The following is a 15,131-nucleotide window of genomic DNA, read 5'->3' on the forward strand; positions in this document are numbered from 1 at the left end:
CCTTGATGTAGAGAGTCAAGGGTTTTTCTACAACTGGGAGTGCTAAGGCCGGAGCAGATAGCAGTGCCTCTTTTTGACATTATCAAAAGCTTGTTGGTGCTCAGGGATCCATTGGAAGTGGGCATCCCCCTTTATCAGGCGGTATAAAGGGGCAGCCAGAGATGCGAACCCAGGAATCCATTACCTGCAAAAGCCGGCAGTCCCAAGAAACTCTCTGAGTTGTCTCTTATTAGATTGGGGTGGTATCTGCACAACGGTTTATTTTCTGTGCTCAGTGAGCCATCGTTTGCCACCCCTAAGAGAATAATCCAGGAAGATTACTTCTTGCTGACAAATGTGGGCCTTTTGGCAGAAGCCAAAATAGTGCTTGGGTCCCAGACTCATAGTTCTCCTTGGTGTCGGCTGCCAGTAGCAGACATGCACATATTGGAGTAGGATGACTTCGGGGTGTGCAGTTCTGAAGTCATTGAGGTCCCTGTGGAGGGCTTCATCAAAGAGATTGGGGGAGTTTTTGAACCCCTGTGGGAGTCTAGTCCAGGTTAGTTGGCCATATGTTCCAGGTTCTGGGTCTATCCACTCGAAAGCAAACAGCAACTTACTGTCCTTATGTAGGGGCAAGCAGAAGTAAGCATCTTTTAAGTCCAGCAGAGTGTACCATTCCTGCTCTGGATTCAGAGTGCTAAGCAAATTATATGGATTGGGTACTGTGGGGTGAATGTCCTTCACTCTGTTGTTGATCTCTTAGGTCTTGAACAGGACGGTAGTCCCCAGTTACTGGCTTTCTTACTGTTAGCATGGGGGTATTCCAGGCTGATTGACAGGGCTTTAGGACCCCAAGAGCGAGGTATTTCTGAATATGGTACCTTATCCCATCCTTAGCTTCTTTGCTTAGAGGATATTGTTTAACACTGATTGGAGAGGCCGAAGCTTTTAATTCTACTACTGTTGGAGGTTGTTTTATGGCTAGACCTAACCCAGAAGTTTCTGCCCAGGCATTAGGATAATCTGTGGTATTTCTGTGGTTGTTTGCCTGTTTGATTAGTCCTAGGGGGCGCGAAGAGTTGACGTTCATCTTCTACGGACATATTCAAAGCCGTGACTATGGGAGATTTTACTTAAGGCTTTAGAAACTCCACTTGGGGACGATCAGGGTTAAAGGTTATTCTAGCCCAGAGTTTGGTAAGCAGATCCCTGCCCATCAATGGGGCTGGGCATTTTTGCATTACTAGGAAAGAGTGGTGGAATTTTTTCTTTCCTAGGTCCATATTAATCTTAGTTGTCCAACCTGATATCTACTGCCATTAGCCCCTTGCAATAGGGACCATTTATTTTATAGGGGGCCCAGTGGGGTTTAAGGGCTGAGTATACTGCTCCTGTATTCACTTCAAAGTTCACTGGAGTCCTCTCCACTTCAAATGTTACCCTGAGTTCGGGGAGGTGATCTGAGCCCCGACATTCCTAGTCCTCTTCTAAAGTCAGCACGGAAGGCTGGCGTGGCTGCTTTTTTTGGGGGCACTCTTTGGCCCAGTGTCCTTTTTCTTTACAATAGGCACATTGACCTGAGGCCAGGGTCAGCCTTTGGCATGGGCCCAGGTATCCCTTCCTGTCTCCCTGCTTTTTAACTTCTGGCCTATTTGCTGCTGTGAACAAAACCTTAGCTAATGCTTTACTCTGGCTTTTGCTCCTTTCATCCTCCTTTTGTTCCCTTTCCTTCTCTCTACTCTGTTCCCTCTCCTCAGTTTCTCTCTTATAATATACTTTCTCAGCTTCTCTGACTAAATCTCTTAAGGTCATACCTTGTAATCCATCTAGACATTGTAACTTTCTCTTAATATCTAGGGCAGTCTGCTCGATTGAGGCCTTTGCAACAGATGCCTTTTGGTCCCATGCCTGAGGATCAAAAAGAGTATATTTCTTATATGCTTCCATAATTCTCTCCAGAAACATAGAGGGAGACTCATTAGGCCCTTGGATAATCTCTCTTACCTTGGACAAATTAGTCGGCCCTCTGGCGGCCGCTCAGAGACCCGCTATTAGAGCCTGGCGATAAGTGGACAGATGCTACCTACCTTCAAAGGTGTTGGGGTCCCAGTTGCGTCAGTTCATGGGCCCATAGATACGAAGAGAGAGCATCCCAGGGGTTTCTGAGTTTTTTATTATCTGTCGCCGGCGGGTTCCTTTAGGTGGCCCAGCTTCCTCCAGGGGTGGAGGGGTTGCTAAGGCTGTGGAAAAGTCCCCTGGAGGGCTTGGGTCTGGCCCAATTGCCTCTAGTGGCAGAGAGGCTGAGTCAGCTGTGGGAGGATCATCAGGAACATGTTGGGTGTTGGGGGAAGGAGGGTAGAGGATAAGGAGGGGGTGGAGTGTCCAGTCTTGTGATTCAGGGAGAATGGAGGGAAGAGGGGTAGGAGCGGAATGTTTGAATGATAGGATTCTGGGAGAAGGGGTATATGGCTGTTGAGGTGGGTCGCCACGTGGCCCCAGCTGAAAGACAATATCTCTGACTTTTCGCATTAGAGGAAAGTGGAGGATCCTTCTGGGGGTCATCCGACTCTGAGGATGGGCCATTCTGAAGCACAGAGAATCTTCCAGGTATGCCATTTTACTGAAAAAGAAAGACTCTGGGCCCTTGAGCGGACATCAGTCCAATGATCAAGGGTAAGGTACAGAGGCGTGGAAGTGCTTTGTCCCATAATGGGAGTTACTCAAACAGGGACAGTGAAGACACAAACACGACACAGACAAAGACAAACAGTAAACGTTTAACATGAGTCCAAGACAAAGATTAGAACTGAGTAACTGCAAAACCTGGTGGGTTAGACAATAAAGACAGACAGTAAACTCAACATGAGTTCCGGACAATGAACAAAACTGAGTAGCCGGCAAAACCTGATGGGCTGGCAAACCGAATCCTTAAGCAAAATATAACCGAGTTGAGGAAACTACTATTCCTCGAATTAACGAGTTCTCTGGAGTGTCCCCCAGGGACGTGGCCAGTGGTTCTGTGACAGGTCTGTCAGCCACCTCGGAGAGAGCTAAAGCTCTTCACCGACAGCCACTTAGCCAAGCCTTAACCTGAAACCCGAAACCAGAAAGAGGCACCTTACTTACCCTGAGAAGAGTCCGTTGGGGTCTTTTGTCCTCTGCTGCCAGATATTCCACGTGGGGCCTCCAGATGAAAAGGTTGGGCGAACGTCGGAGGAAAAGACCACCAAGAGACTTTCTAATACAACAGCAAAGGGTTTATTGGGAGTCCAGCATGCTGGGGCTCAGAGATCACTTCAGAGGAGCAAAGAACAAAGAGCCCCGAGAACAACTTGGGCAGAGTTTATATACATTCTTTAGAGAGGGCAGGGACTTTACATACATCATAGCCTCCTTTAGCAAATCATCATGTATCATGGCAAAATCAAACAACAACTCTAAAACATGATTAGCACATTCATTGGCGAGAAAAGGTCGGGCAGGGAGTGATTGGTCAGCCCTGAAAAGGGGTATACATTTAAACTGATTGGTTGAAACTCTGAGAAGTATACGTGCTGATCTGCACGATTTCTGGGAAGGGGTTGTTAAATAACTAGGTGGTCAGGGAAGATTTCAACACACATCTAAAGGGCAGATCTGGGAATTGTCTTAACTGCCACTGGAATTTCAGGTTCTGAGTGCAACTTGTAAACTTTACAAAACCTGATTCTTTACATTTCAATTTCAATTTCATTTATTCTTTCAGAACCTTACAAAAGAAAGCAAGAAACTTCATTCACAATGACTGCTCTTTTGGCCATTTTGGTTTTGGATGCACGCATGGGATCTTTATTTAGATCCATCTGTTGCTGATAATCTAAGCCAAAGCCTCACACAGTGCCAAGAGGCTGATTAAGACACATCCCTTTCCAAAGCAATTATTTATCTGAGGTCAGTCACAGAACTCAGTCTCTGAGGGGAATCACACCAGTATTCAAGTCCACGTAGACCCAGTCAACTCTTCCAACCGCCACACAAATGACCACAATTAAAACCAAAAACTCCCACATGGCACTCATCTTTTTACATATATACATTCATCATAACCTCTGACTGGAGGTTTCCATAAATGGCACAGCCCAAGGGAGTGTCCAAAATAAGATCCTTTGCCCCTCATTCGCCTAACCTCAGGGTGGCCTGGACACCCTTCCTGTGAACCAGGTTTGATCGCATAGGTCTGCCGTTAATACTGCTCTGCTTCTCCAATTTGAGGCCTACGGACTATCAGGAAAAGATTTCTTATGTGATTTGGAGTCATGAGGAAACCAAAGCACCTCTGCAGGGCTTGGATGAACTCATTTGACCCAAAGGATCCCTATTCTCACTTGATGGAGGTCAGGATCCTAACAGAGGAAGGCGAAAGACTTCATCCACAATGACTGATATTTTTGCCATTTTGGTTTTGGATGCACACTTGGGGTCTTTCTTTAGATCTATCAGGCACTGATAATCTAAGCCACAGCCTCACACCGGGCCATGAGGCTGATTCAGACACGTATCTTTCCAAAGCAATTAAGCAAAGAGTCACAGGTGATGCCCATTCATTTCCATTTGAAACCTGTTTTCTTCACAATTCACAAAGGGGTGGCCTGAGGCAAAGACCATCCTGACATTCAGGGCAACAGAACAATAAGTTAGCAAAAGGCCCAAAGCAGGGTTTTTCCACTGAGACTTTACTGGTCACACTGATATCTGAGTTTTCTGAGATGCTTGCCATTCCCTTCAGCTATCCAGTACCTTGCCATGTCACAGAGCTTGGAGGTGGTACATATCTTGGACACAAATCCATGAGCCTATTCTGGAGAGTGGCCAGAATTCAGGAAGAAAACAGGAGCTTAGGAAGAGAGTAGGTGTTGCCCATCGATAAGGCAATCTGCAGTTAATTCCTAAAATGGGCAGGATGAATGCTGGGAAGCATTCTACTAGACAGGACACATCCATTGACGAATTCTCTTTTCTAATGTCTACAACCACGGACAAAGTGGGATACACAGACACAGAAACACTCGCCTTGTAAAAGGACTTTTTAGAAACAGTCCACTCCAAAGCAAACAAACCGCCTTTCCTACCTATTCTCAGAACTTGAGACAAAACCACAACTCACACCCACACTCAAAAAGGGACCTCCATCCCCCAAGTAAGTCTGTGACTATCCAGAGTGTCCTCTGACTAGTGGGCCATACTATGATCCCCTGAAATGGCCTGTTTGTCTCAGATCAGGTCTCCTTGTCCATCTCTGTGAAGTTATCAGGAGCCTGTACTGACCGCTACCTGCTTTCCAATGGAAGGCCCGTCTTCAGAGCTCTTCTCGCATTTGGCCATCATCACATCAGTAGGTACCAAGAAAGACAGACTCTGTCCTTGGTAAATCCAAACAAGTGAGCCCACTGGGACTGGTAGTGGGACAGGCTCTGTATGCCTGGCTTCCTGGATCCCAAATTCAGAGATTACCATCAACAAAGAAGTGAGGTAGGTCTATTCCTTCAGGAACTGAATGAGTTCACCGCCTTGGCAACCACTTTGTCTTAACAGTTGCTTCTAAGTGTCCTATGAGATGAAGGCTGCCCCTACTTCCTATGACACTTTAACAAGTTAGAATGGTATATCAACCATAGGCACCCAGGAGAAGCTCTCCACACAGGGTTTGTTTGGTCCATCTTCTTTATATCAAGGGGAGAGAGGCTGATTAAGACACATCCCTTCATCCTGACCAGGATGTTAGCCATGGATGATGACTTTTGCTCTCTCTGGTCCTTCATAGCTGCCTACATCTTCTCCAGGGATCATTTCTGCATCAACCTTTGAGGTTCTCAGCAGGTGGAAGATCCCCTACATTCCTGTATTACAAGACCAACTCTGTCCCTGCTCTTCTGTAAAGTTATATTGAGGGAACATTTATGGTTAGGGTTAATAACATATTCTATTTGGCTTAGGAATCATTCTTCTGGATAAATAATGGTATTGGGAAACTGCAATATTTACAAGAATATCTAGGTGAAATATAAGTATGAAACCAGAAATCTAGGTACGATTTGAAGCCCAGAAGGGCATTGGGCCCTTTAGTGGGATACTTAGCTTTGAATTATGTTCTGCACATATGTCTCAGTTAAATCAATATACAATGGCATAGGACCTTGTTTCTTGGATGATTTAATGTACAAGAGAACATCGAGTCAAAAAGGAATAGTCGGTATGATTAGGAAGATTGTCAGTAGGTTTACAAAAATGAGTGAGTATAGGGGAATGAAAGGTTAATAAAATAGGTACTTGTCACTTCCTGTTTTTCTGTATGCTTAACAAAACAATGTTGAAATCTTGAAAACTGTTTGCTAATTTTGTTCCAAGAATGTGCTGTCCCCAACTGCCAAACTACAGAATGTACTCCCTCACCCGGTTGCACGCAAACTGCCCACTTGCCCTGAACCATCCATAAATTTCCCTCCCTTCCCTCTCCAAGGAATGTACATAAGCTCAATTAAAGCTGTTCTCAGGGCTCTCTACTCTATTCAAGTGAGCTCTGAGCCCCAACATGCTGGACCCCCAATAAACCCTTTGCTGTTGCAGAGTGAAAATGGTATACTGTTCTGTATTAAAAGGTGCTTTCTTTTGCTTGCCTCTGCATAAAGATAGTCAGTTGCTGTTTGCTTTCGAGTAGGGAGACCCAGAAACTGGAACGTCTGGTCAACTAACTTGGACTAGACTCCCACAGGGGTTCAAAAACTCCCCCACTCTCTTTGATGAAGCCCTCCACAGAGATCTCAACAACTTCAGAACTACACACCCCGAAGTCACCCTGCTTCAATATGTTTATGTCCTAATAATGGCAGCCAACACAAAGGAAAACTGTGAGTCTGTGACCCAAGCACTATTATCCGAGCTTTCTCAAATTGGGTATAGAGCTTCGGCGAAAAAGGCCCAAATTTGCCAGCAAGAAGTAATCTTCTTGGGCTATTCCCTTAGGGGTGGTAAATGATGGCTCAATAAGCCCAGAAAACAAACTGTTGTGCAGATACCACCCCCATCTAACAGGAGACAACACAGAGAGTTTCTTGGGACTGCTGGCTTTTGCAGGTTATGGATACCTGGGTTTGTGTTCTTAGCTGCTCCTTTATACCCGCTGTTAAATGGGGATGCCCAATTTCAGTGGACCCGTGAACACCAGCAAGCTTTTGATAACATCTAAGAACACTGACACTGAACCCCTCAACTTCACTGAGCCCAGCCTTCAATTTCAGAAAGCCCTACACTACGTTAAAAATGTACATCAACTCACTCACCTTGGTTCAAAGAAACTGCAGGCATTCCTGAAAGATCAAAAACAGAGTTTTTGAATAACTCACTCACAGCAAAAGGAAATAACTGAACGGGTAACAAAAGCCTGTCGGTTCTGTCAATTGGTTAATGCTTACCCTTCCAAGCTTCCTGCAGGTAAGCACCTACGAGGAACCAGACCAGGACAATTCTGGGAAGTGGACTTTACTGAAATTAAGCAAGCCAGGTATGGACTTAAATATCTCCTAGTCTTTGTAGATACATTTTCAGGATGGATTGAAGCCTTTCCCACACAAACACACACACACACACACAAAAAAAAAAAAAAAAACAACGGTGCAAATATGCTCAAGACGATCCTGAAAGATATTTTTCCAAGACACGGCCTGCCTAAGGTAATAGGGTCTGATAATTGAATGGCGTTCATGAGCCAGGTAAGTCAGGGGTTAGCCAGGACCATGGGGATTAATTGGAAGTTACATTGTGTTTATAGACACCAGATCTCAGTACAGGTAAAAAAAAAATAAATAGAACCAATAAAGAGACCTTTACAAAATTAAGCTTAGAGACCGGCATAAAAGATTAGACTATGCTCCTGCCTTATGCACTGTTTCATGCAAGAAATACTCACTCTGTTTCTTTGTGTAACCTCACCCCCTATGACATTCTCTATGGTGCCCCTCCTCCAGTATGGGACCTAACCCCACTCTAAAACCTAACGATCCCTTCCACACCCCCATGCTTGACAGACTTAAAGCTCTTGAAAGAACTCAGCAATACCTGTGGAAACAGCTGGCCACTGCCTTCCAACCTGGGGACGAGGGGACTCCACACCAAAATCAAGTAAAAGACTTCATCTACATCAGATGACATCAGGAGTCATCCCTGGAACGCCGCTGGAAAGGACCATACCAGGTTCTACTTATAACACCTACAGCGGTAAAAGTAGATGGAATCACTTCCTGGATCCATGCCTCCCATCGCAAGCCTGCGCCCTGTCCAGACTCTGGCTGGAAACTGGAAAAGACTGGTAACCCTTTAAAATTGCGTATTCGCCATGTGGATAAGGCTATAGACTCTACCCTTGGCCACCAGTAGACCTAACGCTCATCAGCTCGTTCAGCAGCAATGGCTGATCACAAATCCTACTAGACAAGAAGTATGGTCTATCTCACATACAGCCCCCTTAGGGACCTGGTGGCCATCTCTTCACCCAGACATTTGTCAGCTGGCTATATGTCTATCCTATTGGGATATCCCTGAAGAAGAGGATCCCACTAAAATTCCATTAAATCCCTTTCGTACCACTGTGTAGTTTCATTTCTCCAAGCTCAAATTGGCCAAGTTAAACTTATGGTAATACCCCACTTGCAGACATAGAATGTGACAGCCCCCAATGATCACTTTTATGATTAAAACTAGCCAGAAGAACAATTGGGGAATGAAATGTTAATAAAATAGGTACTTGTAACTTCCTGTTCTTCTATATACTTAACAAAACACTGTTGTAATATTGAGAACTGTTTGCTAATCTTGTTCCCTGAATGTGCTGTCCCCAACTGCCAAATTTCAGAATGTATTCCCTTACCCGGTTACGCGCAAACCACCCACTCGCCCTGACCCATCAATAAACTTCCGTCCCTGCCCTCTCCAAGGAAAGTATATAAGATCTGCTAAAGCTGTTCTCAGGGCTCTCTGCTCTATTCATGTGAGCTCTGAGCCCCAGCATGCTAGACCCCCAGTAAACCCTTTGCTGTTGCATGAGACAGTCTCTTCGTGGTCTCTTCCTCCGATGCTCGCATGAACATTACTTGGATGATAGAATGTAGAAGAGAAAATCCAGTCAAAAAGGGATAGTCGGTAGGATTAAGAAGATATTCGGTAGGTTTAGGAAGAAGAGTGGGTTTGGAACAAAAGTTCTTTAGCAATAGGGGTTCGGTTAGAGAGTGAATGTAAATGTCAACACATGTGAAAAGTCAAAATAATGAACTATAGAAAATATGTAGGATAGCAGATATCAATAAAGACATTACAAAATCAGGCAAAGTATAAAGTGAGTGATAAAATTAGACATTTTCAATAGGGTTGAGTTAGAATATATAATCTTAGGAAGAAACAAATATGTATTCACCAATAGAATTGACATTTGAGAGCATTAGGCAACCTTGACATGGATGTTTTTGTAATCCATGCTCACTTTTTTTTTAGGCTTTGGTACAATCATAAGTGTGACCTTTGCATTTGTGTCCAGAATATTACTGTGATAAAATGTATATGTAGATCAGGTGACATGACTATTTCTTCCATCATTACTGGGAGCAATATTTTGAAGACATATAAATGTGTATTGGGGGTACAAAGAGGTGTACCCTGTTTCTATGAATATAGAGATAATGCATGAATAGAGCATACAATGAATAAATAATATAACTGGGTCCACATTAAATAACGGATTGAATTGATATCTGAAAATATATAAGAAATCTTATATTGATATACAATCATTCATTCCAACCAGTTATACATCTAATATTAATATTAGGGTTATGGTTTTTCATGAAGATATGTTAGTTTTGCTACAAAAGTGATTATGGTATTCGAAATTAATGTGTTTGGAATGAGTCAGTCAAAATGCTGGCAATATGTGAACAAGGCCTATGGCTTTGAGCTGGGGCTTCACAGAGATGGCTGCATTTCTAAGATAAAGAAGTTACCAACTGAGCTTCATGGTAACAGCTGGCAGGGAGAAAAAAAAAGAGAAGAAAAAAGCTCTCCCCCTCCCAGGTGTTCTTAAAATGTTAACTTTCCCAGAACAGAGGAAAAAAAAGAAACAAAAACTGCTTTTTGTGAACTTTTGCAGACTGTGAACTTCTGAGCCCCTCTCTTAATTTTTGGGCACAAAATTCTGAAACATTCTAAACTTGGGTTTCAGTGGATTAATTGATTACAACAGAAGCAATGCCCTCTAAATCCGTTTGCAACCAAATAGGATTGTTTCCGTGTCTTCGGTGCTATCTTAGGTGCTTTGCCTTGCCTTGTCCGTCCCTATTCTCATGAAAAGACCAGTCAAGAAAAATGGAGGAATACATGTGTTCTGAAGTAGGAAGTGCTTGATAGTGAAACAAATGCCTATAAATTTCCTTATTTGTGGATGAAATATATATCCTATGATGTGCATAAATTGAAGAAATAGTAATCTACCAGTGTTGAATAAAAATGAACATCAAAATACACATCATGTCCAATTGGAATCTACTTGCATTGATGTTAAACTGGGTCAGTTACTGTAAATATATTAGGATTTTTATGCACCATCCACTGAAGTTACTTTTTAGTACTAGGAAACAAAAATGTATTTCAGGTGAATGAATATTTCTAAGAATAAGCTTGTGAAAAGTTGATTATAAATACACATATATGAATATGAATGAATTTGGTGAGTGTAAAATAAGACACATATTTCACATTTTGAAAAATCTGGAGAGTGCATATAAAGCTCACCCATAATTTGAATTTTTATTTCCAACATCGTTTAGGAGGAGTGATCCATTACAATTTGTATCTCCCAAGTCAGCCACCTCACAAGAATGTACGTGAGGTCCCAGGTAGGATTCTATGTGTGCATATAAAAATACAGGTGGTGAATATGCTACAGAGAAAGGGAGACAGGAATTCACATATTGTTTAACAATAAAAAACATGGAGAACTATTTCAACAAAAAATTGACTATATATATAACTCCTACCCTATATAATGCAAAAGGCAAGTCCAACTGTACACCATGCCTCCTCTGAAATGCTTGTATTTTTATTCTGTTTGGGTTATTTTTCTCGATCTTATTAGTATTAGTAGTCAGAGTGTAGTAGGGTAGGGGTTAGGTCAGGCATTCAGTATTTCTAATGGAAAATTGGAAAATGAATCCAATGTGTATGTAAATATGTGCTACACAAAAATGTTCCCACTCTCATCAAGGGTAATGCCTTGACAGTACCTTCACCCCAACTAAAACAACATTAGAGAAGAACAGTTAGAAAATCAGTGAATACATATCTGGAAAGGAATATGCTCTGTGTTTTGAAACCTTGGAGGTGGTAGAGGAGTTTCCAAAAGTAAGGGACAGGGTAAACACTCCACAAACATGGAGCTCTGCTGGCCTAAAACTTCTTGAGAAACTGCCTCTGAGTTTGGGAACTTGAAATATATGTTTTTTGTCAGGAGTTTACCTTCCTTTGTAGTGAGACCATCAAAGCTGCGTCTGCATCTATGTGACCTGGAGGACATGGTTTCTTTTTTTTTCAATTAAAATGAGGCAGCAGTGCTGAATTCTCTCTTTGTAGGTAACCTGTGGATCCTGGCGGCAAAGTGTCTCCACGTGTGGAGTGTGAAGCCATTTGGTCATCCTCCAATTTTCGTGGTGTTTCTTGCTGCTGCACTGGGAGTTTAGTATTTGCTTCATGAAATGCAAGGAGTTCAACTGGGTCACAGTGATGGAGGAAGTTCTGTCATGAGTGGTGGGTCAGGGTCTTCAGGAGAATGCACCAACCAAGCTTCTATCCCACATAGCTTGACCCCTTGACCATAGCAACCTGATTCTGAACATTGCCCTGAAACCTCTCCATATAACAAGAAGCCTTTTCACAGACGGGTCTGCTGGCTGAACCATGTCAGTAACAAGCCATTTGGAAGCCAAAGGCAGATCCACATTGCCCCACCACATGTTTTATCACACACCTGCCCAGCACTGTTCTAGGACCACTACTCAGCAGGCTCCAACTTACTGGCTTCTCTGTTCTACACCATTTTCATGAAACCCAGTCAATCAAGGCACTGTCTGGCATGCTCATGATCATCAAAAGGACATCCAAAGGTTCTGCAGTGCCATCTGGTCATGGGAATTTCAAAATTTTATGGTATTTATCTAGCCAATTTTCAAGGATAATGTTGGAGGCACTGTGGGTTTCATTTATTCAGGAAACGTTAAATGGTAAGGAAGCTCATTTCAATGAAAGCTCAGGAGACTCTCACAGGCAAGGCTTCCCAAAGAGTGGCGAAAAGGTCACATCAAACCAGGCCTTTTGAGGTCTGCAATGTGAGGTCCATGTGTGTTTTGACTCTCAACTATGGCTGCAAAGTCTTTCAGAATAAAATCATGTGATATCCTGGCTGAGATTCCAGGTGATATGTTGAAAGCCAACCTGGGCCTAGATCTCAGTTTACAAGGGCGACTCTCATGTGTGGCCTCCTAAATCCCAACACAATTCATGGCAATACTTCTCTAAGGTCAATTCCAGAACTCAGTCTCCAAGGGGAATCACACCAGAGTTCAAGCCCAGGTGGAGCCAGTCATCTCTTCCAACCACCACACAAATGAATACAATTGAAACCTAAACACTCCCACAGAGGCTTCAACTTCTTCTATATAGACACTCATCAAAACCGTTGGCTGGAGGTTTCCATTAGGGGCGCAGCCGAACAGTGTCCAAAATAAGCTCCCGTACCCCTCATTTGCATAAAGTCAGGGTGGCCTGGACACCCTTCCTGTGAACCAGGAATAATTAAATAGGCCTGCCATTAATACTTTTCCACTTCTACCATTTCAGACCTTCTGACTCTGGGGTTTAGATTCTTTAAGTGAACTGGAATCATGAGAAAACCCAAGCACCTATGGGATAGCCTCTGCAGGGCTTTGAAGAATTCATTTGACCCAAAGGATCCCTACAATCACTTGATGGAGGTCAGGAACCTTATAGAGGAAGGTGAGTGACTTCATCCACAATGCCTGAAATTTTTGCCATTTTGATTTTGAATGCACACATGGGAACTTTCTTTAGATACCTCAGGTGTTGGGAATCTAAGCCAGAGCCTGACACAGGGCCAAGAGGCTGATTCAGACACATCCCTTTCTAAAGCAATTAAACAAAGAGACACAGGTGATGCCCATTCATTTCCATTTGAAAACTGTTTCTTCAGGCTTCACAAAGGGGTGACCTGAGGCAAAGACCTTCCTGACATTCAGGGCAAAAGAACAATAGGTAAGCAAAAGGCCCAAAGCAGGGATTCTCCACTGAGACTTTCCTGGTCACACTGATATCTGAGTTTTCTGAGATGCTCGCCATTCCCTTCAGCTATCCAGTACATGGCCATATCACAGAGCTTGGACGTGGTACATATGTTGAACACAAACCACGAGCCTATTCTGTAGAGTGGCCAGAATTCAGGAAGAAAACAGCAACTTAAAATTAGAAGTTGTTTCCCATCCATAAGGCAATCTGCAGTCTAATCATAAATTGGGCAGGGTGAAAGCTGCGAAGCTTTCTACTAGACAGGACACATCCATTGATGCATTCTCTTTTCTAATGTCTACAACCACGGACACAGTAGGATACACAGACATAGTAACACTCGCCTTGTCACATGACTTACTAGAATGAGTCCATACCAAACAAAACGAACCACCTTTCCTACCTATTCTCAGAACATGAGACAAAACCACAAACTAACACCCAAATCACAAAGGCACCTCCTTCCCCCAAGTACGTCTGTGACTATCCAGACGGTGGTCTGACTGGTGGGCCATAATATATTCCCCCCACATGCCTGTCCTGTCTCAGATCTGGTATTCTTGGCCAACTCTGTAAAGTTGTCAGGAGTCCACGGTGAGCCACTCCCTGCGTTCTCTGGAAAGGCCAGTTTTCAGAGCTTTCCTGGCATTTGGTCATCCTCACATCAGTAGGACCAAAAAATAATGACTCTGTCCTTGTTAAATCAAAACATTTGAGCCCACTGTGACTGGGACTGGGACTGACTCTGGGTTCCTGGCTTCCTGAATCCCAAGTTCAAAGTGTTCCATCATCAAAAATGTTAGGTGAGGTCATTTCCTTCAGGAACTGAATGAGGTCACTGCCTTGGCATCCACTTTGTCCTAACAGTTGATTTCAATTGTCCCATGAGATGGAGGCTGCCCCTACTTACTTTGAAATTTTCACAAGTTAGAATAGTATATCAACCATAGGCACCTGGGAATAGCTCTCCACACAGGCCTGGTTTGGTCCATCTTCTCTACCTTAAGAAGAGAGAGGCTGATTCAGAAAAAACCCTTGATCCTGACCAGGATGTTTGCCATGGAAGATGACTTTTCCTCTCTCAGGTCTTTCATAGCTGTCTACATCTTCTTCAGGGATCATTTCTGCATGGACATTTGATGTTCTCGGAAAGTGGAAGTTCCCCTACATTCCTGTATTGTAAGACAAACTCTGTTCCTGCTCTTCTGTAAAATTAGATTGATGGAACAGTGCATGGTTAGGGTTAATAACATGTTCCAATTGGGTTAGGAATCATTCTGTGGGATGAATAATGGTATTGGAACATGCAATATTTATAAGAATATATTGGTGAAATATAAGTATGAAAAGAGAAATCTAGGTAAGATTTGAAGCCCAGAAGGGCATTTTGCCCTTGATTGGGATACTTAACTTTGAATTACATTCTGCAGATTTGTCTCAGATAATTCGATATAGAATGGCATAGGACTTTGTACATTGGATAATTGAATGTACAAGAGAACATCCACTCAAACTGGGATAGTCGGTAGGTTTAGGAAGAAGAGTGAGTATAGGATTTGAAACAAATTTCTTTAGTAATAGGGTTTCGGTTAGGGAGTCAATGTAAATGTCAGCACATGTGAAGAGTCAGTCACATGATGAACTGGGAAAAATATGTAGGAAAGCAGATATCAACAGAGACATTAGGAAATCAGGCAAAGTATAAAGTGAGTGATAGGATTAGACATTTCCAACAGGGTTGAGTTTGAATAAATAATCTTAGGAAGAAACAAATA

The sequence above is a fragment of the Callospermophilus lateralis genome, chromosome 9, assembly GCF_048772815.1.
Source record: "Callospermophilus lateralis isolate mCalLat2 chromosome 9, mCalLat2.hap1, whole genome shotgun sequence".
In the NCBI taxonomy this organism is placed as follows: Eukaryota; Metazoa; Chordata; class Mammalia; order Rodentia; family Sciuridae; genus Callospermophilus; species Callospermophilus lateralis.